Here is a 26,487-nt window from a genome sequence, read left to right as displayed (position 1 = left end):
TAAGCGTCCATCTGGTTGCTGACTCAGTCTCCCACAACTCTGATACACAGGAGGTACTCGGTAACCATCTCCAAAAAGCAAGGATAAAGACTTGATTGCATGAGAAGTGTGACTATGGCCAGGGAGACACAGGCTAGAAATCAGAAGTGCTTCAAGGAATAGGCAGAATGGGAACGAGCATGCTGGGAAGCCACCCCTCAGACCTTCCAGCTGTGTTTATTCCGCAGAAGCCCAGCATCAGCTGGAGAGTTAAGGGGACAAAAGGAACTTCCTGGAGCCCCACATATGTCTGCTCCCAACAAGCAAGCAAGAGTGAGTCCAGGGACATGCCCAGGGACACGTGAGTGTGTGCTATGTCCACTGACCCAAAGCCCATGTCCATAGTGACACAGTTGCCTGGCATTATTTCCCAACTGACCCATTCTGAAACTATTTCCTATTGAAATGAACTATTTTCTTCCCAAAGGCACCCACACCCTACTCTTGGGGAAACTGGGAGGAGAGGTCACCAGGAGGGAGAGGGGCAGAGAGGGTGGGTTCATGGAACATGTTTGCTGGTGATTTCCTGCCTAGGACTGTTTTTCTCTTACTATGCCCGGGTACCCAGCAATGGCCCAAGCATGCCATCAGTATTCAGATGGTGACACCTGATATAGGACCTTGAAACTGATCGTAGAATCAGAACAGGTCATAGACACCATGGCTAACAGTTCTGTGATGCATTTCTGCCTGGGCCCCCTCAGGAAGCACCAGAGGCTTCTGCTCATGGGGACAGGTGGCAGCTTGCTGGCAAACCGGGCTTAAGTTTGAGTGGGCTCCTCACGGCGATTCAGCCTAAATGAAACCCATGCCCAGCAAGGATCACGGTTGAATGTAAAGCTGATCACTCACCATAGCGATACTCATATCACCCATGGACCCTTCCCTGGCCCAGCCTGCCCTCAGCAGTCACACCTCCACGTTCACCAGAGCAGCCCAGCTGCCCAAGCCTGCTCTAGCTTCTCAGCAGAGACCAGGTAGCTGAGTCCTCAGACAATCCTGTGAGGTTCCACCACCCACCTTTCAGATGGGGAGACTGAGCTCAACACTGTGCCCACAGTCTCATACTCCTAGCTGCCCGGCCCAGGCTCCGCCCCAGGTCAGCTTCACCCACTCTAATGCCCTCCTTCTTTCCTCTGTATGCCCGCTTTACTTTTTAGTATCTTGTATGCCAGTCACTGGCCATGGGCTTGACATGTACCTGGCTAGTCTGGCTCCAGAATGCTCCTTCTGATCTCTGTGCCTGGGCTCCGGCTTAGTCTACAGGAGATTATCAAGTGCTTGAGCGAGGGGGCAGAGGTATGCTGAAGGCCAGGGAACCAGAGAACCCACACTGCCAGGAACTGAGCACTGTGCTTCTCTGGTCCTCCTGCCTCATGTTCAAGGCCCAGCAGGAGACTCAACACGTGGCGGGTCCCCCATGAGCACTCTGTGAACACATCGGGCAGGTAGTGATTCTGAGGAAGCCCAGGTGACCCGGCTGGGGGTGAGCTGGAGGGGGTCAGGACAGACTGGCCTCGCCTCACCAAGTGCAGCCTCCCTGGGAAACCGGATTCATGGGTGGGGTGAGGGGACCACCGAGCGGTCTCACGCCTGGCAAGTGTCGCCCCACGCACGCCCCTCACACTTCTCACAGAGAGGCTGGCCGTCAACCAGCCCCAGGCTCGCAGGGCAGTGACTGACCCTGCTTTGACAAGTGCATTCTATTCATCTGATGTCACTTCTGTCAACTGCATTTAATTGTGCTCAGTCACTCAATTTTAAACAGTATATTTTTAATAAGACAGGAACTCCATTTAATCTTTCTCTGAATCCATGTGTCGAAAGACGCTTCAGGCGATGGTTGCTCTTATTGCTGTAGACTTAAGGGTAAAACGTAACAACATGTCATGGAATTCACTTTTATAATGAGGTCAGCTGTGATTTTGTTTTTTCCTGGTACAAATCTGGTCCATATATTAGATGGAAAAAATATTTCCTCAGGTTAAGGGTTTCCAAATGATATCACAGATGAAGAACTCTGTTTCTTTCTCTCCCCTCTCCCTGCCATACAAACTCCATCTGCTCCTCCTCCATCACCTGAACCAAAGCGGCTTCTCCCTCCTGGTCTGCCAGGTGCACTGTGCCCTCAGCCCGACTCTCCTCTCCCACAGTCAGGCCTTGCCTTCCAGGAAAACGTCTCCTGTGACCAGCGTCCACTAACAACTGCTCTGTCCACTCTGGTAGCCATGAGCTACATACAGGTAGCTATTTACAATAAATTTAATTAAAACAGCCTAAAATTAAAGCTCAGTTCCTCATGCACACTAGCACATTTCAAGTGCTCAGCAGCCCCGGTCCAGTGGCCGCACTGGACGGTGAAGACGGAGTGCTCCCTCACTGCAGGAAGTGCTATTGGACAGTGCTGACTTGGAGACTCAGCCCTTCTCCTCACCAAGCCACTGACTGACCAGTGGCCGCACTGGACGGTGAAGACGGAGTGCTCCCTCACTGCAGGAAGTGCTATTGGACAGTGCTGACTTGGAGACTCAGCCCTTCTCCTCACCAAGCCACTGACTGACCAGTGGCCGCACTGGACGGTGAAGACGGAGCGCTCCCTCACTGCAGGAAGTGCTATTGGACAGCGCTGACCTGGAGACTCAGCCCTTCTCCTCACCAAGCCACTGACTGACCAGTGGCCGCACTGGACGGTGAAGACGGAGCGCTCCATCACTGCAGGAAGTGCTATTGGACAGTGCTGACCTGGAGACTCAGCCCTTCTCCTCACCAAGCCACTGATTGACCAGTGGCCGCACTGGACGGTGAAGACGGAGCGCTCCCTCACTGCAGGAAGTGCTATTGGACAGCGCTGACCTGGAGACTCAGCCCTTCTCCTCACCAAGCCACTGACTGACCAGTGGTCCATCGGAGGGACCTCTGAGGCTTGTATTCAATGGACACGTGTGATTTTTGCTTGTCCAGCATCCAGTCCCCTTCTTCTGATTTCCCTTCTCACCCGCAGCCCATAATTCATACGATTTAGGTAAGGCTAACACCTCTCTCCCTCCTTCCCAGATCAAGGCGTGGCCCATTCATCAGGCCTGACCGATCTGTGACTTCCGTCTCATTAGGAATTGGTGGACATGGGCACAGGACACAGTCCATGAGCCTCTACTGACATGTGGGGAAGAAGACTCTCCACTGAGATGACCGGGACGTCGGGGAGGAAGCCTGGGGCTGCCAGCAGCCACTCGCCACTGCACAGGAAGAGCTCACACGAATAAAGGTCACAGCCATGCAGGAAAAAGTCCACAAGAAAGAGGGCAAGATAGAATCATGAGAGCATGGCTTGAGCCCCTAGACCCAGCCATGCTTACCACTGTCAGGCATATGAGCCAAAGAATGTTTGCTCCTTTGCCTGACCAGATTTAGCTGGATATGGACCACTTAATGGAAAGGACTTCAATGACCATGACCATCACAATTACCCTGACTGAGACAACACCTCCCGGAAGCTCCCCCTGCATGAGTATGATCTTCCTCATCTTACCTACGCCCAGGCCCTCCTCCCCTTCTTAACCGCTGTCACTGCACTTCACGGTTTTCTGGTTTTCACGCATTGTGTGAGTGCCTGTGACACAGAGCAAGGCACGCCCCACCCAGCACCTCCGGGTGCCCTTGTGCTGCCGAGGCAGAGCAGTGTGCTAATGGTGAGTCCTCCAGGGCAGTGTCTGAGAGGGAAGCAAGAAGCGGGGGACTGCCTCGCAGCCTCCTCATCAGTGCGGACGTCCTTTACTCCTGCTGTGGCTGATCCAAGATTCCAAAACCAGTATTTACTGCAATCGTATTATAGTCATTGCCTGTAAGCAACTGGTCTGTGGACCCCATGGGCTCTGGAAAACAGAGCTGAACTGGGGGTCAGGAGACTGAGTTCTGGTTCTGGTTAGACCATTTACCAATTGTGAGAGCCTGAGGCAAGCAGCTTTGGCTCTGAAGCCTCCGCTTTGCCCCCTGTGAAATGGGGATGGAAAGGCCCCTGCACGGGCTTGGGGGCGGGGTGAGGGGGTGAGGGGGTGAGGGGGTCAGAGCAGTGGTGCCTCAGAGCAGCAGGTGGCAGGCGGTGGCCTGAGTTCCAATTCCAGATATGCCGCTCACCCTCTCTGTTAGCCTGGTTCATCCGAGCCTTCGTTTCTCTCTAAATGCAAGCGGGACTGGGCTAAGCTCTCACTGATACCACAGGAAAAGAGAAGTCATCTAAAGGACCATAGTGGCAGAAAAATGTGAGACTTTTAATGTCACTGTCAGTAAAATATTTGATGAAAAATCCTTCAACACTTCTTCTATGCCATCTTTCTGGTTTGCAACTTTATAGTCCAATACACCTTGGACAGTGAGTCGCTGTGCCCTTTGAGTCCAGGTTTTATGGATGGAGAGGGCATGCGGTTGATTTCACTGACACCAGGACCTGCGTGTCTTCCAGAGCCAGGGGCCGGAGAACAGAAGGTCTGAGACTGCCTGAGCCAGGGAGACATTCCTCAACAACTGTATGCCAGAAGGTGGCCGCTTCTCATTCTTTTCCTAAATTAAATAAACAGTTTATTGGAAGTGGTGACAGTTCCACTTTATTATTAAACTTCAATAAAGGAGGAGTTCGGTGGCTTTTTATCTTTGCTTCAGGCACTCGTGCAGCATATGCTGCTGCCCGGGAGAAGGACTCGCTTCCAAAGCAATTAAGGCAGCTTAAGGCCCGGGGAGGGAAGCCGGCGCGAGCGCCACACTCCCGTGCCCGGTGCCAGCGGGCACAGCCAGGCTGCTTATCTCCGTGGAACACGCACAGCACACAGGCCAGTGGGCGTCCTGCTGAAATAACCCTTCCCTCCACCAGCATTTGATTCAGTGGAATCAACAGTGACAACTCTCTCTGTGATCATAGCAAGCATGTTTTTTCCTGTCTATGTGATTATAATGAATGCTTGAGTCCTCCCAATTAAAAAGCAGGGGATTAACATGAAAGTGGACATCAGGAGACCAAACCCCACCCACAGAGCCTTTGAGAACCAGTGGTCTGCTGGGGATATTTGAGGGGGAGGCTAACAGCCGCCCCCACCAGTGATGCCCATCAAGTCCCTGCCTTTCAGCAGACCTAAAGTGACCATCATCCGTTAGGTGTGGCTGATGGTCACTGCGGCACCTCGGCTTGGGAAGGCTTTCAGAAACCACCACCTCCAAGCCCAGCAACGGCAGCCAGGGCTGGTGAACACCAGCTGCCTGCCGGCACTGTGGGCTTGTGCTGCCTCACTCACACGTCCTCACATCCTTCAAAGAAAGGTACTTTAATGTTCCTATTTTGCATATAAGCAGATAGAGACTCAGAACAGTGAAATATTCACCCAAGGTGGTAGGACAAGGAGGAGGAGGGTGGGTTTCAAAGTGCTGAGCCCCCTGTGTAAACCCCTAAGGAGCAGAGCCCCTCCCAACACCCAGGTCCCAGCTCTCAAGGTTGCTGATAAAGTCAGCATGCAGGGATACAGAGCCCGTAGGGTCATCTGCAAAGCCACCATCCCATTCAGGGACTTGCACATGGCCCCATGCTTAGAAGGTCCCTGCACTTAGGTTAATGTTTTGCTGTCACAGTCTTGGAATTTTTAATAATTTTAACTTTGGATTGGTGATTTGTAAATAAAGTCCAATGGGACAAGAGCATGTGGAGAGCACAGGAGCTATGGGAAGTTTGCTGTTCCTGTTCTGGTGTTGATCAGGGCACGTGTTTATCACTCACACTTAACTTTACTCAGTTCCTTTGCCCCGGCTGCCAAGTGGCCTCTAACACAAAGGAGCTCCTGGTAAGGGTGCCCTTCCGAGGTTCTCCCGTGTTCTGCTGTCAGTAACACATATGCTACCACTTTCCTTCTCCTAAAATAGGGATATTGCTGACATCAGTTAAGTCAGTGTCCAATAATCATGTCCATCTCATTCTGATGTCAAAGTCTTCGCTGAAATTTCCAAATAAACCTTCAAAAAGTCTCTGGGATCAGTCCCATGGCCACAGTAACCCCTCTGTCAGAGACCCAGAGGGCGCCCATATCTGCCTTCTGACCTGACTGGGACACTGGACCACCAGCTGGTTAAATATAAATATGGACTCTTTCTCCTGCTACAACTCCTCCTGGCAACATCGCCCCACCCTGAAGCCTGGAATGTCTCCCCCAGGCTCCTGTTTAGCCTCAGCAACCCCTTGGCTGAATTTTACATCTTTTGGGCACATACAACAGTGACCTAGGGCAATGCCCAGATAATACACTTTATAGGGAAGGTGCCCATCTTGGTACATTGCTACCTCAAAGCCCAGGCTCCAGAGAATCAGACTCTCATTTGATCCCAGTAAGGAGAGCAGACAGGGTGTTTCTCAAGCATGAAAACAGGATGGCCCAAGAATGCTGGTATTAAAGAGGCAGGCCCAGATGTTTGCAATTTAGGGAGAATGTACAGACTCTGTTAGAGCCTCGTCTGAGCCAGTCCCCGTCTCCCCTTAATGTCATCTGTAACAAACTAAGGCATCTGAAGGTGGCAGCTGTTTCATGCCAGAGCCGAAGTGGAGACAAGGTAGATCCCCTGGATGTGAACAGTGAGTGTTATTTCATACAGGCAGTCAGATTGGCCACAAGCTCACTTCTGTGACAAGAACACTAATTATGCCATGTGAGATGGTAATGAGTCTGGGATCAGTGGTTCTCCACAATTGGGAAGTATCTGCAATGGACTGGCGCCTCCACCACAGTTGTCCACGGCGGACAGGGTTGGTGGGCGGAACTCGCTGCTATTCTGTGTTATCTTGTCATCCTCCCTGGCTGGGGTTTGAAGGAACCAGCTCTGTGAACCTCTGAGAGACTGAGGGAAGCCACAGCCCAATGCTACAGAGGCGTCTGCTTTGTGTCTTGGCTGGGCAGGAGAGCATGTGTGCAAACAGCAGGCCTCACCCTTCACATCTCCCTGACAATTCCCAAGGTCCAAGTTCATCTTTTATAAACTCTATGAAAACCCTGACTTGATTCAACTCTGTTTCTTGGAAGGAGAATGTTTTTATCAGCTGTAGTGTGTGAGAGCAGCTAGAAGTCACGGTTTTAGCTCATTCCAAATGAGGTGCCATACTCCATGGAAGCTTCGAGTCGGAAGAGATGTGTGTTTGCAGTCAGCATCCAGGAAGACTGTGGCGCAGGGCTCGTCTGTATGCAGCCATCCCCTCACAGTCAGGGTGACAGTCCTTCACACCAAACACAAAGCTCCAGCCCAGTGGGGAAGGTGCTGGGTGTTGAGGACACACTGGAGTCACGGTGTCAGCAGGGCATGCTGACGGGTGTACCCTGATCCACCCCATGGGTGGCCACTTCATTTCTGGGACAGGTTGGCAAAGAGGTGTGACCCATGACACAATAAAACTAGAACTTTTTTTATGTGATTACTTGGTAGATTCATAGAAATTTATAAAATGGTTATTCAATTAAGATGTATTGATTTCAATGATCTCTATATATTGCCAAATTAATTACATTTGAGTATTAATCTGAACTGTCTAAATTTCTTCCATTCTCATTCAAGTCTGTAAATAAACAAATATGCTATAAGGCCACTGTGATTTTTGGGGGGCATGTATCAACATTTAATTAGTCTCCCACAGATGAACATTTAAGTTTTCAGTGACTTATTTTTTTCAAACATTACTATACTACTAAACTTCTTTATACACACATTAGAGTGTTGTAGTGCATATGTATATTAATATCAACATAACAACTTGATAGAAGGGAAATTATTGGGTCAATAATTTCTTATTTATACCACACAAAGTTACTGTGACAAATTAATAAAATAATTCAGACATAGTCCAGCATATAGTAAGAACTCAGTAAAGGTTAGGTCTTATTAATAGGGCACCAATAGCAGTGTTCTGCTAAGCTTATTAAAGCATTCAAATCAAAATTGTAAAAGCATGGCCCTGGCCGGTGGCCCAGGGGATAGAGCATAGAGCATTGACCCAGTGTATGGACATCCTGGGTTTGCTTCCTGGTCAGGGAATACAGGAGAAGTGACGATCTGCTTCTCTCCCCCTTCCCTTCCTACAGCCAGTGGCTCAACTGGTTCTATCCACTAGTTGAGGATAGCTCAGTTTCTCTGAGTGTGTCAGCCTCAGGAGCTAAAAATAGCTCAGTACTCGAGCATGGTCCCAGATGGGGTTGCTGGGTTGCTGGGTGTATATGAGAGTCTGTTTCACTATCTACCCTCTCTTACCTAAAAAATAAAAATTCTGAAAGCAAAAACAACCTCATACCCCCCTCCCCCCATACACACACACAACTCTACATATAGCAACAGAAAAGTCATTGGCTCCTACGGAAAGAAGTGCAGGCAGGGACCAGAGACTGAAAGATGCTCCCAGAACTGCTCGCTGTGTCTACCTCCTGGTTCTCTGTCTTTTATTCACCAGCAGGCTCTTGACCACATAGCTGCCTATATCACTGGTCTTATATGTCCCTGGACTAGTCCACCCAATGGTCAGAGCAAGAGCTGCCACACAAAATACAGGCTGCCCAATTCACTTTGAATTTCAAATAAACAACAAACAATATACTAAAAATTTATTACTATCCTAAATTGAAAGTTAATTTGGTACATTGTTTGTTTGTTTGTTTTTTTCTAAATCTGGCTACTCTATACCAGATCAATTTCAGAAATATTTTTATCAGAAAATTCTGATTAGGCCAGCTTGGGTTATATATCTGGGCCTTGATCAACCAGGTGACCAGAGAATGGGGTCCGTGACTTATACAGGCCTGGATTATGTGCACATTTCTGAACTTGAAGTTAATAGCAAGACCAGGGCTAAGTGTCATATAACCTTTAACAGAAGAATTTGCTAAGGACAGAAGGAGGGAGGGGTGGTGCTGGATGGATAAGGGCTGTGGCACACCCAGCCGTGGGAGAGGTGCTCAGTGCACACTCCCCGAGAACGTGCTGACATAGCCTAGCACCAAAGACATCTCTCTCTTTTTCTTTCTCTCTCTCTCCCACACACAACACACTTCCACATGGAGCACGTGCTTTACTCTTCAGCATGTTGTGGGGGAGGGGTCATGTATAGTAAAGAGACAAGAAACGAATGGTAGCTTTTCCCAGAAAAATCATAAAAAGTTAGAGAAAAGAATTTCTAGAAAAGAGGTGGTCCTGAGGACAGTCTGAGGCCTGTCATAAAGAAAGCAACTATGACAAAAGAGAAAACCATAGTGTTGACAACTAATCTCTGTTGTGTGCTTTCTACGTACCCGCTTTGGCCTGAGAACCCCTGACTAGTATCTCCTTCCAGCCTCACCAAACAACCCAAGAGGTACAGTGCTCTCATTACCCTCATTCTATAAACAAAGAAACAGATTCACAGGGTTTGCATCACTGACCAGGTCTCACGGCTAAGAAATGGCAGAGCTGGGATTTAAATCCAAACATCCTGTCTCTAAATTTTTTTTTTTCAAAAACAAAACAAAAAACAGTTTTATTATACAAAATTTTTTGTCAACTCATGGTGAATTTTGTTTTAATGATTTCCTAACACTGCCTACTTTCATCTTCCTCATGATAGTTCTCAAGATGTCCTCCATTGAGCCTCACTACCTCACATTCACACCCACAGTGTGCCAGGATTGGGCTCTGTGACCAAGAGAATATAGCAGAAGTGACGGCGTGCCTCTTGCAAGATTAGGTGGGAAATGACTCTAGTTTCCATCATGGCTGCTCTCCTGATCTCCATTGGATAATTCACTCTATAGAAAGCCAACTGCTTTGTTGGAAACAGTTCTGTAGAGGTATCCTTGTAGTGAGAAACTGAAGCTTCCATTCAAGTGCTATCAAGAAAACGAAGCTTCTAATGCACTGCTACTATCAAGGAACTGAGATCTCGTGCCAACAGCCATATGAATGAGCTCAGAAGTAGATCTGCCATCCTAGACAAGCCTTCAGGTATCTGCAGCCCTCAGTCAACACCCTCAGTGAAACCTGATGCAAGACTCTGAGCTAGAACCACCTGGCTAAGCCACTCCGGACTTCTTACCCCCAGAAACTGGATGGGATGATAAATGTTTGTTGGAATAAGCTATTAAGTTGGAGATGGGGGGCTTGTCACACAAAATAGATATTTAATATGCCTTCAGCTATCTTGAAACACATCCAAGACATCACATTATTTCATTTGTGACCATGACAGTACGTCTCCAAAAGATAAAGACTTGTAAAATCAAATGCAGAATGTGTGTTCCACATTGTGCCAATCACATCACACAGTTTGAATGAGGATTCAAGTAAGGTCCATGCCTTGTGATCGGTTGGGGGTTCACCTAGGTCTCTCATTTGAGTTCCTTCTCCATTATTTCACTTATGATCTTTTGTTTGAGAAAGAAAGTTGTTTGTCATTAATGTCCCAGAATCTGAATTTCACTCTTTAAGTGACATTTAACAAGTTCCCCTGGCCCCTATATTTTGGTAAATCGGTCAGATTTAGGTTTTATTCTTATGTATGTATATAGGGAGGCAGACAGGCAGGCATATATTTGACATTCACTTCACTGACGGTGCTGCTGCTTCCTTTGGACTACTGTCTAGTAGTCTCCTTGTGATCCTGCCAGTCACTGACCCTCTGTGCCTAAGTTCATTAATTCATTAGGAATAACATATTAATTCTATCACCCTTATTTATTTTGTTCTTTTTTAAAATTAATTAATTTATTTATTTTAAGTGAGAGGAAGAGGGATAGGATAGTGAGACCGACTACTGTAAGTGGCCGAACTGAGATCAACCCAGAAACCCCTGTCCGGGTATATGCTTGAATCAACTGAGCTATTTTTAGCACCTGAGGCTGACCCTCGGACCAACTGAGCCATTCTCAGTGCCCGGGGCCGATGCTCAAACCAATTGAGCTACTAGCTGAAGGAGGGGAAGAGGGAGAGAAGGGGGACAAAGAGGACAAGACAAGCAGATGGTTGCTTCTCCTGTGTGTCCTGACCAGACACTGACCTGGGACATCCACATGCCAGGCCAGCCCTCTATCACGGAGCCAGCAGGCCAGGGCTACCCCTATTTATTAGATTAAAAATCTCTAAAAGTAGAAGCTTCTCTTCTTACACTATTTTGTTATCTGAGTAACCACCTGTAGAAAAAAGTTGGATAAAAGCTTGCTATTTGTTGTTTGTTTACTGGTCTTAAAGATAAAGATTGGGCTGAAGGTAACTAATGAGGGCCCTCTTCCTCTGTTGTTTTTTTTTAAATATTATGAATTTATAGTTTTTCCTGCTTCCTACTTTCAGTGTTAGCATGAATTGTAGCACATACTTTGTGTTTCAATCTGTTGCTAATTTTAGGCCAGTCAGAGCCTCTTCTCTTCAGGTTTGCACCCAAGTCCCTGTCCAGCAGTCACTGGCTTCCTGCTGTCTCAACAGACACAATGTTCCAGGCTCGTCTTGGTCATTTCTACCTCCTACCTAAAACTGGCCACTTGCCAAGAGCCCAATAACAAACCCCATCCTTACCTACTCGCGCTCTACAGTCTGTGTCCTGCTTGGGTACACACCTGGGCAGCGGGAGGGAAGGAGGAACGGGAGAAAGAACATTCGGGGCAATGCAAGGGGAGGAGTAGACGGCAGTCTAGGAGCTCACGAAGGGCGTAACCCTGGTGAGCACCGTATTCACGGGGTGTGACGGGCAAAGTGACAGGAAATAAGGTGAGGCAGTACTCGCCAGACCAGGTGGGGAATGTACTCCAAGAGGAACTATGCATGGTGAGGGAAAGAAGAGCTGGAGCTAGAAGACCGATAAAAGGGGCAGGAGCTGCGTGCTTTACTAAGGCAGCCTCTGTGCTGGGCCAGGGCTACGACGAGAATTCAAATTCCATCTCTCCAGAGGAGAAGGGGCCTCCAATTCAATCCAACACTCACCTGTGCTCTAGGAACTAAAGTCTGACTGTATTAACCTCCCTTCTTCACTACCACTGTCTCTCCTGTACTTTCCCACTCCCACAGTGCAAGTTTATCACACTATCCTCACTCAGCCTTCTGTCTTGTATTCACTCATTAAGTCACTAGATATTTAGAGTCAATCAAATGTCACAGACTGTACTTAATCAATGGAACAAAAGCAGACCTGGTCTCTGCCCACAGAGTGCACACACCAGTGGGGCAGACAGACCACAGTAAGCACACAGGTAGGTGCAAGAGTAACAAGTACCGTCGAGGCCAGGCTCGTGGTCCTTCGGCAGTACACAACAGGAGTACAGAGAGAGCACCCGGAAACTGAGTAGGCAATGGCCAGAGGGCTGGGGCATAACTTTAGAGAAATAGCATGTCCCAAGGCCTTGTGGCAGGAGAAAGCAGAGCACACATAAATGACGTTAACAAGGTCACTGAGACCATAGCCCAGGAAGAGAAGAGGAGCACGATCTGCCGTGGACTTGGAGAGCCAGAAAGAAACCAGACACGGCAGGAACTTACAGGCCACATTGAGGGCTTGTGTTCAACAATACGATTAGCTAGAATGATTGCTTAAGGACCACAAAGACTCAGAGATACCATGGGATGACAGGTTGAGGGGTTTAGGACATGGGACAGGAAGCCCCTCTCAAGGACTTTCAGATCAGGAGTCAGGTGACCATGGAGCTTACAAAACAGAGTGAGAAAGCCTAGGGCCACTCACATGCTATACAACGAAACAGCAATAATCCACAGAAAATTAACAGATGGATTTTTAGTCACAGGACATGAAATCAACAGAGAGCTTTACAGACAACTCGCATGCTCCTTGTCCAGAAAAATTAAGATCCAATCACTGGTAAGCTAAACAAAACAGCAGAAGAAATTTCTCCAAGAAGGAATTTTATGACACATGAATAAAGAAAAAAAAATTAATTACCTGTCATTGTAAGAATAAAGATAAACTTTTTAAATACCCACCATGCTTTGCTGAAGGATAATGCCTCCTTTACAAATGTGCCTGACAGGTAATAATGCAAATTAATAAAGAGAATGCATATCACTGAGGTGTTACAGCTCAAAGTCACAGATCAACTAAATACCAACTGTGCTAAGTTCTGCTACTTTGTGCAGACAGTATCGTAATGTTTCCTCTATGCATCACCTGTGCAGGTTCCCCGTGCAGGCAATACAGGAATTGTCCAGGAGGGGCTTCCCCTTCTTCATGCCTGCCATGCAGGCAGACTGTATTCCCAGTGCTTCCTGGAACCTACTCTCGGTGACCCCAGCCCCAGGGGACTCAGCGGCCCCGCTGCAGCACACAGACCTGGTCTGAAGGTAGGGATTCCTGCCCAGTCTCATTTGAGGCTTTGGTCCCAGTCATTTCAGCTCTCTCAGAAACCAGGTTCTCGTTTGGCGATCAGCCACGGGCATCCTCACATTAATTAGCTGGCCTTTTCCTTCCCACAGATGTCTGTCTTCCCCAATTGTTAGGGAGCCTTCCTGGTGCCCAGGAGGTCATCTGCTTCTTAGCCTGCTAGGCAGTAGGTTTAATTAACACATCTCTATTCACCTCCAATTGATATGAAAGAAACTTTAGAAAGACAATCATTGCCCTGGCCGGTTGGCTCAGCGGTAGATCGTCGGCCTAGCGTGCGGAGGACCTGGGTTCGATTCCCGGCCAGGGCACACAGGAGAAGCGCCCATTTGCTTCTCCACCCCTCCAACACGCTTTCCTCTCTGTCTCTCTCTTCCCCTCCCGCAGCCAAGGCTCCACTGGAGCAAAGATGGCCCGGGCGCTGGGGATGGCTCTGTGGCCTCTGCCCCAGGCGCTAGAGTGGCTCTGGTCGCAACATGGCAATGCCCAGGATGGGCAGAGCATCGCCCCCTGGTGGGCAGAGTGTCGCCCCTGGTGGGCGTGCTGGGTGGATCCCGGTCGGGCGCATGCGGGAGTCTGTCTGACTGTCTCTCCCTGTTTCCAGCTTCAGAAAAATGAGAAGAAAAAAAAAAAAAAAGTAAAAAAAAAAAAAAAAATGAAAAAAAAGAAAAGAAAGACAATCATTAGTCTCATCATGCAGAGAAAAATAACAAAACATGCTAATCATCGACATCTGTATAATGTTCCTTATAAGTCTAATAAAGGCAGGAGCTGGACCAAGTCCTTCGCATGGGGTTCAGACCCTCCCTAAGCCCATCCCTATCCCCCAACTTGACCTTCAGAAAATCTATTTGTTGTTTTCCTTTGTTGCTCAGGGACTTCAGGCTACTTCTGATTCCAGGCGGGCTATGACTACGAGTCACCAGAACAAGGATGAATGTGACAGCAATACAGGAAGAATCCAGGAAACAGTTTCCAGAATAAATCTGTAGGCAAAGGGCATTGCAGCCTAGATCACAGGTACCTTGAACAAGAAATACCTGGCCACTAGAGAAGAAATTCTCTTCTACCAGGAGGTGCTTTATGGAAACCCCTTCTCTGTGACACAGTTGCCCAGCTCTGAGTCCCACTCACTCCCCCTGGGGCCCTGAGAGGAGCAGAGAAAGGGGAAGGTCAGGCCTGGGATGAGACCATGAGGGCAGCAGCAGTTTCTTTAAACCTCATTCTTTTAAGGTAGGTCTTTTTGCATTCATTTAAGAAAGAAAATGCCACATGATTTAAATATGGAAGTTTGTGATAGGCACCAAATTCCCCCCCCCCCCAAATCTCCTCTGCATCCTTCCAAAAACTGAATGTCACTTTCAAGGGAGCATTCAGATGAAATACTGCCTTCCTGGGGTGGAGGTATGGGAGGTCTGTGGTCATCTCCCCCCCCCCCCTTCAGAGACTCTTCTGTGTGCTCCGCCCCCTTTCCAATACTGAGTTAGAAGAGACTGAACACCCATGTGCCCCAGGCCTCACCATCCCACACTCCTAGTTTTATGGAAACTTCTCATTTGAGCCTAAGAGCAGACATACTAAATTAGCAAAATGGCCTCTTCTGGTCAGCATTTTAGAAGAAAAATTACTACACTGCTGAATGACTCGAGTCTAAGTGGCATCCTGAGGACCTTGAGGACAAAGACAAAAGACCACCTGGTGAAGGGATGCTCTGTGAGGGAAGTCACTGCAGGTCCGAGTCCTTGAAGTAGGGCATAAAACGACATGCAGAGAAGTTAGAGAGTCATTTAAAAGGTGCTCAGCAAAATCTTTCAAAATTGTATTTCCTGAAGCAGAAATACAATCTGAGAAATGGTCAACGATTAGAAATGTCACATAACCCAAAATCCCAGTCAACTCTGCAATCCCCATTCATGGAACACCACGGCCAGGGAACAGTTTTAGCAAGAGGTTCAATCCAGCAAGGCTGCGTCCACACTTTGCTCAGGCCCGTCACGACTTTGCCGCAGGAAACTTGGCTTAGCTGCCCAGCTGGGACCCCAGATACAACCCTCACCTACACATTCTTCCATGGGTCCCAGGATGAGCCTGGGACGTACAACCTGACCATGCACTTGCAAAGAGGGCAATGCTCCTTTTTGGTGGAGAAACTGTGAAAGCTAGGCATTAGAGAATTGTTGTCTGCAAAGAAAATCCAAAATGCGAGCCTTGGAAAATGGTGGAATATACAAGTCAGATGGAGTAATATCTAGTCTCTCAAACGTGGCAGCATGCAAACAAGCCTGCGTTCAAGTCTAGCACACACACTGCTACCTGCTAAACTTATTTAATTAAATGGTTTTCTTAGAAAAAGTTTGGAAATGCTGCAGAATGAATTTGAATCATCTAACTCTTTTAGAGAGTCACAATGCATGTATCTCAGAAGGCTCTAAGAAGTCCTTCAGCAAAAATCCTTATTTAAGTTTGTTTAACATGTATTTTTCCTCCTCCCTGCTCCCCACTAGGACATCTATTAACACCTTGTCATGGAAATACTGTTTCCTCAAATATATTTGAGAAACACTAGCTTGGCCAATAGAAAAAGGGAAGCCCTTGTTCTTTCTAAGGAACATGACTGGATGCTAGCTTTCCAATGCCACTCTAGTCACTTCATCTGCATGAAGTACTTAATACTTTCCTAATATGTTCAGATCCTATCTTACCATCTATATCTGTTTGCTAGGGCTGTGGGATATTGTGATTTATGACAAGAAAAATATATTTAGTCTTCATCCATCTTAATTTCTGGCACAGATCTCCCTAAACCTTTGGGATGTCCTGGGTTATAAAAGAGCTACAAAGTGAAAGGAGTACATTTTGTTATTTATATTAAAAACCCCTTCCCACCACACCTGAGTTTATGTTAATGAGGTGAGTTTTCGAAAGCTCCAAAGGACTCGGGCTGGTTGCCAGGGGAAACAACTAAGATTAGAAGGTTGAAACTTTCAGCACCCACCCTCTCCCAAGACCTCCTGGGAAGGGAGAAGGCCTGGTGATTGAGCTTAATCAGCAATGGTCAAGGATTTAATCAGTGATGCCTACATCATGAGTCCTCCATAAAAACACAGATGGACAGGGTTTGGAGAGAGTCCAAGTTGGTGAATACATGAAGGAGCTGAGAGGGTGGCAAACCCAGAGAACTGTTTCTCTGAGTTCTGTAAGTCACTCTAGCAAATCAATCAAACTTGAGGAGGGGATCATGGGAACCTCCAATGTATATCCCTTCTGTCAGAATCACAGGTGACATCCTGGACATGAAATTGGTGTCTGAAGGCGATGGGAGGGCAGTCTGATGGGACTGAGCCTTTAAATCTGTGGGATCTGACACTATCTGTAGGTAGACAGGTTAAGCTTGAGGGACAGCTAAGAATTTGAGAGCTGCTTGGTAGGGTATAAAAACACACACATGTAGAAGGCTGCCATAACAAAATACCACACTCTTGAACAAAAATGTATTTCCTCACAGTTGTGGAGGTCGGGAATCCAAAGATCAATGTGTTATCAGGGTATATGTCTCCGAAGGCGACTTTGCTTGGTTTGCAGATGGGAATCAAGGCTTCAACATACTGATTTGGGTCGGGGGACACAATTCAGTCCATAATACCCTTCCAATTTCTCAGTTATGGGGGAAAAGTCCTTGTTTTGTTGGCACAAAAACAGACCAAAAAGTAAATTGCCTGAAGTCACTGGGAGGTATCAGAGCCCAGATCACAAGCCAGTAGCCTCAAAGACAACAGTTCCTTGCAGCACCCCATAATAATTGACTCCATTGCAAGGGAGTCTCTGATAATACATGTCTACAATAAATCATGCATTCCATTTTTATGCATTCTCATTATTTTATTGTGAAGAGAAATTTGAGCCATGTCATTTTTAAATCTGCAAGAGCATGTTCATTGTAACCAGCAGCAAAGACAGAGGCCACATCTTCAGCAACACCGCTGAGATCCCCCAGTGGGCGTGGTCTACACTGCTATTTGTATCAGAAAGTTTGGTAAGGGAGAAAGAACCTCGTAGTAGTTAAATGCACAGATTATGGAGGCTGACCACTGGTATTGAAATCCTAGCCCTTTACTCTTTATCTTATATATGATGTGGGTGTCCTCCTCACCAGTACAATGGAGAACACAGAACACATCAGACAGCGTAGTTGGAAAAGTCAAATGAGATTATAGATGTACAATACTGAGCAAACAACCTGAAATTTGAGAAAATTCAGAAATTGCTGCTATTCAAGAAACTTTTCAACCCTTTTTATTTTTAAGACTCAAGGAGAAGTTGCAAAATTAATAAAAGAGAGTCCCTGTACCCTTAATCCAGCTTCCCCCAATGACAGTATCTTTACTATAGTACAATTATCAAAAGCAGGAAATTGATGGTGGAATACTACTATTAATTAAACTACAAACCTTATTTGAATTTCACCAGTTTTTACACACATTATTTTTTGATGGGAGGTTTAGTGGAATTTTATCACATGACTAGATTGGTGTAGCCACCACCATAATTGGGATATAGAACTGCTCTATCACCCATGAAACCCCCTTACACTACCTACCCCTTTATATCTTCTCCGCCCCCTCTCCTAGTTCCTGAAACCACTGGTCATTCTCCACCACTGTAATTTTATTTTGAGACTGTCAGATATATGCAACCATACACTATATAGCCTTTTAAGATTGTTTTTTTTCCCCCATCAACATAATGAACTTAATATCTATCCAAGTTGTAACATATATCAATAGGTCTTTTTGTTTTAATTCCACCGGATGGATATAGTACCACCTATTTATTCATTTACTGGCTGAAGGATATTTGGGTTGTTTCCAGTTTAGGTGATTACAATGAAAACTCTTATGAACCTGCACTGCTGGGTCAGTAAGTATAGTTTAAACTTACAAAAAATTGTCAAACTGTTTTCCAGAGTGGCTGCAACATTTCAGGTTTTCACCAACAACCTATGAGAGATCCAGTTGCTCTGCATCCTTGTCAGCATTTGATATTAGCAGATTTTTTTTGACATTCTGATAGGTATACAGTGGCATTATGGGAATTCTGAATCACTTGGGTCATGTTGCTGGGGTTATATGAGGGGACTACTATGATGCAAGGAGTCCCAATAAGACAACCTCGTGGCAGGAGCCATCCCACAGTAAGCAAGCTGCCCTGCCGTGCGCTGAGGAGCAGCAGCTGTGCGCACTGATGAACTGGGGGGCACTCAGCTGGAGCCAGAAATAAATCTGGGGGAAGTGAACATGTGAGTTCTCCTTTCTCCAGCCCCAATTACTCTGGCTGGGAATTTCTCCAATGTTGTTTAATCTCAGTGGCAATAATAAAATACTATTTTAGTGACAACTTTAATATCGGGTTTTTGTCCACTTTGTTCCTTGGTTCCAAGGACTACACACATGGGAAAGATTCTTTAGTCCGCTTCCAAGGCAAACTAAAAATGCTCTTTCCAAAAACTCACACAGGGAGGGAATGCCTAAATATTGTAGTATCAGAGCAAAGCACAGCAAGCACGAAGCAGAGATCCAAGGAGGGACCGGGACATGGGTGCACTTGGTTTTCAAGGATGCAGAAACCCTGGAGTTGTGATTGTTTTAGCTATTTATACTCCGAGTTGATGCAAAGAGGAACAGGACTGCTGAGTGGGTAAAGAGAAGGGTTCAGGCCATCTCTTATTTTGTTCAGGACCCAGAGATCCAGTTCCCCTATTGGTGCTACGTAGAGCTGTCTGCAGGACCACAGGTCAGGCAGTGTGGGCCAGGGGCGGCCTCTGTGTACGCAACTCACTTCATGTCTCTCCAAGTCCTAGAGCTGAAGGGGGCTTCCTCTGCGGGAAGTCCTGTACCAAAACTGACTCTGGAAGCCCTAGAAATGCTGCTCTTCAGCATTTCTCCCCCAAATGTAAAAGAAGTAGCTCACAGGAAGAATGCATTAGTTGCTGTTATATGACCAGAGAATGAAAAATTATAGAAAAAGGAAAAAAATGGAAGTCTGAATGACACAGTCAAGTGAGAATAGCAACTGATTCTAAATAACATGACATTTTGTTATAGCAGCCTGAATGGACTTAGACAGTTCTTAGGAAGATGCCAAGTTAAGGCAAATATAGGGAGAACACCAGGTGAAGACAGATTAAAGGGATGTAGATACAAGCCAAGGAATGCTGACAATTGCCAGCAAACAACCAACAACTAGGAAGAGGCAAGAACAGATTCCCCTGCAGGGTTCAGGGAGCATGACCCTGCAACACTCTGATTTGTAGAATTCCAGCTTCCGTCACTTTGAGAAAATAAATTCCTGCCATTTCAAGCCACCCAGTTTGTAGTGCTCTGTTAGGCAGGCTTAGCAAATTAATACAGTATCATGGCTCAAGGGGCGTGATTTTTAAGATCTCAGAGAAATTCAAGCCTGTGAACTCTGCCAACACATCCACTGGCTTCATTTTCTCTGAGATCTTAGAAATCACACAACATGAGACATCTGATATAGTCTATATTCCTTAGTGGCAGCCTTCTAGATTTTAGCCCAAGAGAGGCCCAAGTCACACCTTATTCAGGAGTCACAGTCTCATGCGCACACTAAGGCTTATAAGTAGGAAGGAGGCATGGATCCCTTCCCTTTTAGAGAAGCTACACAAAGGACAGAAGCACTCGTACAGTGAAACTGTGCATACAATTCTAACTTACTAAAAAGTTCATCTGCCAGCAATCTTTGGTTGCAAGCAACAGAAACTGACTTGGTCCAACTCGCTGTCAGATAGCTTTCAGAATCAGTGGGAAGAATCAGGTTGTCAGATGTGGTCAGGGACTGTACTAGAGTGAAGGTGCCTCCCAAAGCTCTTCCCTGTCCTGACTTTTCGGGGTTCTGGATAGAAAGGCTCATCAACCTCTTTTATGAAGGAGAGCAAGAGACCTTGATTCACAAACATGTGTCCCTGCCAGGATTTCAAACTAAGGGTTCTACAAAAGTAGACAATGGATGTAGCCCAATACCCACAGATTACAAGGATGTAACTTGTAAGGGAGCTCAGGCCACTGGAAAAACAGTGTCTTCTTGCTGGTGGCTCTATACTCAACAGACCTTGGTGATACTCCTCAAGTTAAAAACTCAGCTAAGTAAAGCACATTCTTAATATTTTTCTTCCTGAACAACCATTAGGACTCCATTACAGACTTTCAACCTCACATTTCTTCAGTTCTTCATACAAATAATATGAGTCCTCCTTTTCTCAAAAATCTCATTTTCAAAAATGGATTTTGAATCTGTTTTCAAGCATGGTAATTTCCTGAAGTTTATTTACCTGTGAATGTAAGGCCCTTCCTTCCCTGTGAATCCTAAGTAACTCCTTGGTGGGGAGGACATGGGGGAGGGAGAATCTTGGCTCATATTCATGCATAAAGGAGAACCTGTAAAATGATATGTCAAGATGTGAGGTGGGGCCCTGGCCTCTGGCAGGTGGCCCTCGCTTTTCTTCCGCATATGGCTCTTCAGTAAATGTCTAAAGTTATTTTTCAGAACTTCAAGGCAGTGACCTTTTCCCAGTTGTTTTTTATAAACCTGTAGAGATTTTCAAAAATCATTGCCAGCTCATTGCAAGTGAATGCAGTCTTCCTAATTCATAGTACTGCAGCTCACACCTCAAACAGATTGAGAGATCTTTTTAACTATTTCAGTAGATTAAATGAGCCTTATTCTAACTTAGGAGGGTAAAATTTAAATGTTGTTAAATGGATCATATCTGTGTCCGAAATTCTTTTTATAAACCCAAATTTAGTTATAATCATGGCAACAGGTACTTCAGTGTTGGAAGTGATCACTGGTGACCCATGAGTATGAAAGATGGTAGTGAAATCACCACCATCATAGATTGATTTATAACTAGGTATACTCAGAAAAAATATTACAAAGCAGTGATTCGCTTTAGAATAGTTCTTCACAGTTTACAATACAATGTCCTTTCACATATATGGTCTCTTCAAGGTCCCTTGGTGACCCTTCCTGTCACTCAAAGAATCACATTCTCATCTTTATTCACTTGCTACCATACTCCTCTCCTTCCACAAATTGCCTCCCTGTTTATTATTTGCATAGAGAAAGAGTCATATTACTTGCTAACCTCTAGCTCTCATTTTTCCTCCTCCCTAGAGAATTTTGAGGGTGATATAATCTCTCCTGATTGATTCTCTTCTCCCTGGAAGTATGCATTCTTCCTAATTTGAATGCTTCAGAACAATTCAAAACCCTACATGTCGAACCCTCCTGGGACAAAAGAGGAGAGCCCCTACTCAGTCCACGAAAGGTAAGTAGGCTAATCTTTGACATTCCTCTGTACATAGTCACATAGTGTACTGTATGTATAGTACAGTGTATATTTGTATTGTACATGGACTTTGTAGTATGTATTCATACAGTACATATGAATAGTCAACCTCACTAGAGCACGGGCATCTGCATACATGACCATTAGAACCAGCGCCATAGCCCTGAAGGGTCCATAGCCCCTTCTGTCACTGTCCACAGTGAATCCACCAGCAGCCTACCTTCAAACTCATCCCGAGTCCCCACCCCCACAGCATCCCTGGAGCCAGGCATCACTCGCAGGTGCCCAGATTCACCAAGGACCTCCTCTCTGATCACCTGCTTCTGTTCTGACCAGACATGGCTGTCCTCCTCAGACCACTCAGAGGATTCTTTAAAAACATATATCACATCACGCCTCTCCTCTGTATAACATGTTCCAGTGGCTTCCTCAGAACCGCCCGACGTGGCCTCGGCCTGTCTCCACCAAGGTTCCTGTCCACACCCGGGAGAGGGTCCCTGGCTGCCCACCCTCCCACCAATGCTCTTAGCCCCCTTCAGCTATATTCTTTTCATTTAAATTTGTTATTAATTTTAATTTATTGTGCTAACATGGATTCAAGTGTCCCGCTCTATATAACTTTCTCACCCCCACCCCCTTGTCCCCCATTACACCCTCTTTGTCCCCCTCCCCCTAACTCCCTCCCCACCTTCCCTCTGGGATTTGCTGTCCTGTTATCTGTATCTCTGTGTTAGGTATATATAGTTTCACTAATCCCTTCACCTTCTCTGATCCCATCCCTAGCACTTAGCTCTTTATTTCCACGTTTGTTTGATTTGCTCATGAGATGCTTATTAGTACCTGTACGGAGCCAGGCCCCCATGGAGTTCGCATCCCAGTGTGTGAGGGACAGTAGACAACTGATAAGTGTTTAACCAGCGGGCAAGAGGACAGCAAGGCTGCAGCTTGAAAGAGAGGTCAGGAAAGTGGCTCCGAGGTCACATGGCTCTCCCGGATGGCCCTCCCAAGCACAAGAAACACAAGTACCAACACCCAAAGGAGGCAGCAAATCCTGTGGGGCCCTAGGAACAGCACAGAGCCAGGGTGGCTGGGCTGGGTGGGCAGGAGGTAACAGAGATTGGGCTGTGTTGGGCAGATAAAATGTATTATGCTCACTTTGTTAAAAATGGCGCTGCCCACGTGAGGCCGTCGCCCAGGTGATATTAATGTGTGTTGAGAATCCTTGTAGCCTGGGACTTGGTTTTGGGATTAAGCCTTTCCAACCCTTTTTGATGTGGGGTGGTATAATCCAATCATGCCTCAGAGAAGTGACTTTGTATTAGAGACTTCCCCATTTTGTATATTGGATTAGAGGTTGTGAAGCTACAATATAAAATGGGGGCAGAACGAGAGTTTGCTCTCTTGGTTCCTGAGATTATCATTAGAGCAGAGAGCAGAAAGAGGCCATGTGGCCAGGAAAAGCAGCCAAGATGGCAGAGTGCTGAGTGAGATGCCAGTTTGTGCAGAGTTTGTATCTGGGATAAGGAAGGAGATGGGGAATTGAGGAGAATAAGGCTGGTGAGCTAGAAACCTTTGATTCTAGGAAACTCAGATAAGTCAGTGGCTTTGTGAGCACTGAATATGAGTGGGTTTTGGAGCCCAGTGTGTGTTTTTACTTGCCCTCCGGGTGCAAGCTAGAATTAAAGAAAATGGCCTATCAGTTTTTGGCTCCATTGTTTCTTTACCGACTGTCCGAATCCAATGCGAACCTGCATGGGCGTGGAGGCTGCTGTGATAGTGGCCGTGGCTTCTGGCTTTACAGGCTGACTGGTAATGCAGGCCCTCACTGGCTTTGTCTAAGACCCCACGCCACTGCACGGTGCTGAATACCGAAGGGGTATGGTCTGCCTTTTATTTGTGAAAGATAAAGCATCACTCTGCCCCCCAAGTGGAGAACAAACTAGATGCCAGGAGGAAGGGTGGGTGGAGAAGGGTGGGGCAGGGAGATCGGTCAGGAAACTGTGGGTCACAGTGCAGGGACTAGGGTGGTGGCTTGGCCCTCGGTGAAAATGGGGGAGTGACTGAGCCCAGTCAGTTCCAGTTGTTTTGAAGCTAGAGGTGGCAGAACTTGCTGTCAGCTGGGTGTTGCTTTTCCAGGGAAGGAGAACAAGAAGAATGCCAGGTTTGGGCAGGAATCCTGGAAGTCCGGGGCAACCATTTGGAAGATGAGGAAGACTGGGGACTGGGAGCAGCTTGGGAAGGTAAAACGACAAGTCTGGTCTTGATGTAAGAAACGCGTGACTGCTGGTTGATGTCCCACAGGCCCCTTGAGTGGGCAGGGGTGAGACCAAAGCTGGAGGTATAAATGCTGGTATCACTGGGGTCTAACCTGGGGGTCTAATAATCACTTTAGTTATTATCTCTCTCACACCAGAACTCATACCCCCATCATGAGAAAGGAGTTTATCAACCTTGTTCACATTATACCTTGTTGGACAAATAAATTTGTAAATATGACATACATGTTTGCTCGCTTTGGGTATGGGAGTCAGGCTGTAAGCTGGCAAAGTCATTATAGCCTAAGGCTTAGTTTTGTTTTTTTTTAATTTTTTTTTATTATTTATTTATTCATTTTAGAGAGGAGAGGGAGAGACAGAGAGAGGGAGGAGAGACAGAGAGAGAAGGGAGAGAAGGGGGGGAGGAGCTGGAAGCATCAACTCCCATATGTGCCTTGACCAGGCAAGCCCAGGGTTTCGAACCAGCGACCTCAGCATTTCCAGATCGACGCTTTATCCACTGCGCCACCACAGGTCAGGCCCTAAGGCTTAGTTTTAAAACTCAGTTTTTCTGGCCCTGGCTGGTTGGCTCAGCGGTAGAGCGTCGGCCTGGCGTGCAGGGGACCTGGGTTCAATTCCCGGCCAGAGCACATAGGAGAAGCGCCCATTTGCTTCTCCACTCCCCCCTTCCTCTCTGTCTCTCTCTTCCCCTCCCGCAGCCAAGGCTCCATTGGAGCAAAGATGGCCCGGGCACTGGGGATGGCTCCTTGGCCTCTGTCCCAGGCGCTGGAGTGGCTCTGGTCGCGGCAGAGCGACGCCCCGGAGGGGCAGAGCATCGCCCCCTGGTGGGCAGAGCATTGCCCCTGGTGGGTGTGCCGGGTGGATCCTGGTCAGGCGCATGCGGGAGTCTGTCTGACTGTCTCTCCCCGTTTCCAGCTTAAAAAAAAACCAAAACAAACAAACAAACAAAAAAAAACTCAGTTTTCCCCCACACCCTCGACTATTGCATAATAGGGGGTAGTGCACTCTTATGAGGAATCTCATTTATGCCTCAGATAAGTGACTTTGTATCAGAGACTTCCTTAATTGTATATTGGATTAAAGGTTTTGATTTCTACACTATACAATGAGACAGACGAGGGGTTTTTCTCTCGGTTCCTGCTATCGCCATTGCAGGGGCCTCCCTAATCCTTTGCCCTCAATGGAAAAGCAGGTTTTCTGCTTTTCCCTTGGTTTTTCTGTGGCTTTTCTGTCTTGGTGAGACACCAATAAACAGAATGGCCCACCATCCTCCAACTCCACCATTTCTTTACCATCTGCCCAAATCCAGTGGGAACCTGCATGTGAACGCCAGGATGGCAGCTCCTGGCCATACATACCTCTAACAGCACTGGTTCCTGGCACACAAATATTTTTGCATTGATGAAAAAGATAATACATATAAAAAGCCTTACAAATACGCAAAAGCTAAATATTGTTTGACCCAATTTCAATTCTATAAATTTACTCTAAACAATTAATCAAGCAAATACTCAAATATTTATGTGCAGGTGCTCATCACAGTATTCTTTATAATAGCAAAAAAAAAAAAATTGAAAGTAAATTAAGTTTTCACATTAAGGAGGTTGGAGTGCTATGTTACCCATCTAAAATACCATAAAGAAACATTTCAGGGTCTGGAAGGATTATCACAACTTAGTGTTAATTTTAAAAGAAACATAAAAAATTTATAATCCACTTAAAAAAAACAATCTGATATAAGTCTTCAGGATAAATGCAAAAATATTATAGTTGGAACTTTTTGATAATAGGAGTCTGTAAGGCCAGTAGCCACGGCCACCATCACAGCTGCCTGGCCCATGCAGATTCACATTTGATTTGGACAGATGGTAATGAAACAATGAAGCCAAGACCTGGTGGGCCATTAGCTTTAATCCTAGCTTGCACCCAGCAGGCAAGAAATATACACAGTGGGAAAACACTTCCCTTTCCATTCAGGGCTCCCAAAGCCACTGACTTATCTGAGTTTCCTAGAATCAAAGGTTTCTACCTCACCATCTTTATTCATCTCTGTTCCCCATCTCCTTCTCTCTGCACAAACTGGCTTCTCCTTCAGCACTCCACCATCTTGGCTGCTTCTACTCTCCTCCACATGGTCTTTCTCTGCTCTCCTCCAGCATGGGCTCCTCTACCCCACTTTATAGTGTAGAAATCAAAACCTTTAATCCAATATACAAATAAGAAAGTCTCTGATACAAAGTCACTTATCTGAGGCATAAATGAGATTCCTCATGAGACTGCACCACGCCCTATCATGCAACAGTCAAGGGTTTGGGGAAAAGCTTAGTGTTGAGAAGATCGTAGTATTAAAAGGGTGGGAAAGGCTAAGTCTTAAAGCTAAGCCTTAGGCTATAATGACCCTGCCTGCGTACAACCTGTCCCCCGTACTCAAAGCAAGCAAACAT

At 46.4% G+C, this 26,487-nt stretch overlaps 1 protein-coding gene across 1 annotated transcript in view; it reads right to left on the bottom strand.

The window, feature by feature from the left end:
* CACNA2D3 (calcium voltage-gated channel auxiliary subunit alpha2delta 3) overlaps nt 1-26,487 on the bottom strand; it is a 1,003,844-nt gene that overhangs the window by 450,723 nt on the left and 526,634 nt on the right. The window lies entirely within an intron of this gene.

This window comes from Saccopteryx bilineata, chromosome 10, assembly GCF_036850765.1.
Source record: "Saccopteryx bilineata isolate mSacBil1 chromosome 10, mSacBil1_pri_phased_curated, whole genome shotgun sequence".
NCBI lineage: Eukaryota > Metazoa > Chordata > Mammalia > Chiroptera > Emballonuridae > Saccopteryx > Saccopteryx bilineata.
The sequence above is the reverse complement of the archived record's forward strand: the minus strand, read 5'-3'. Positions and strand labels throughout refer to the sequence as shown.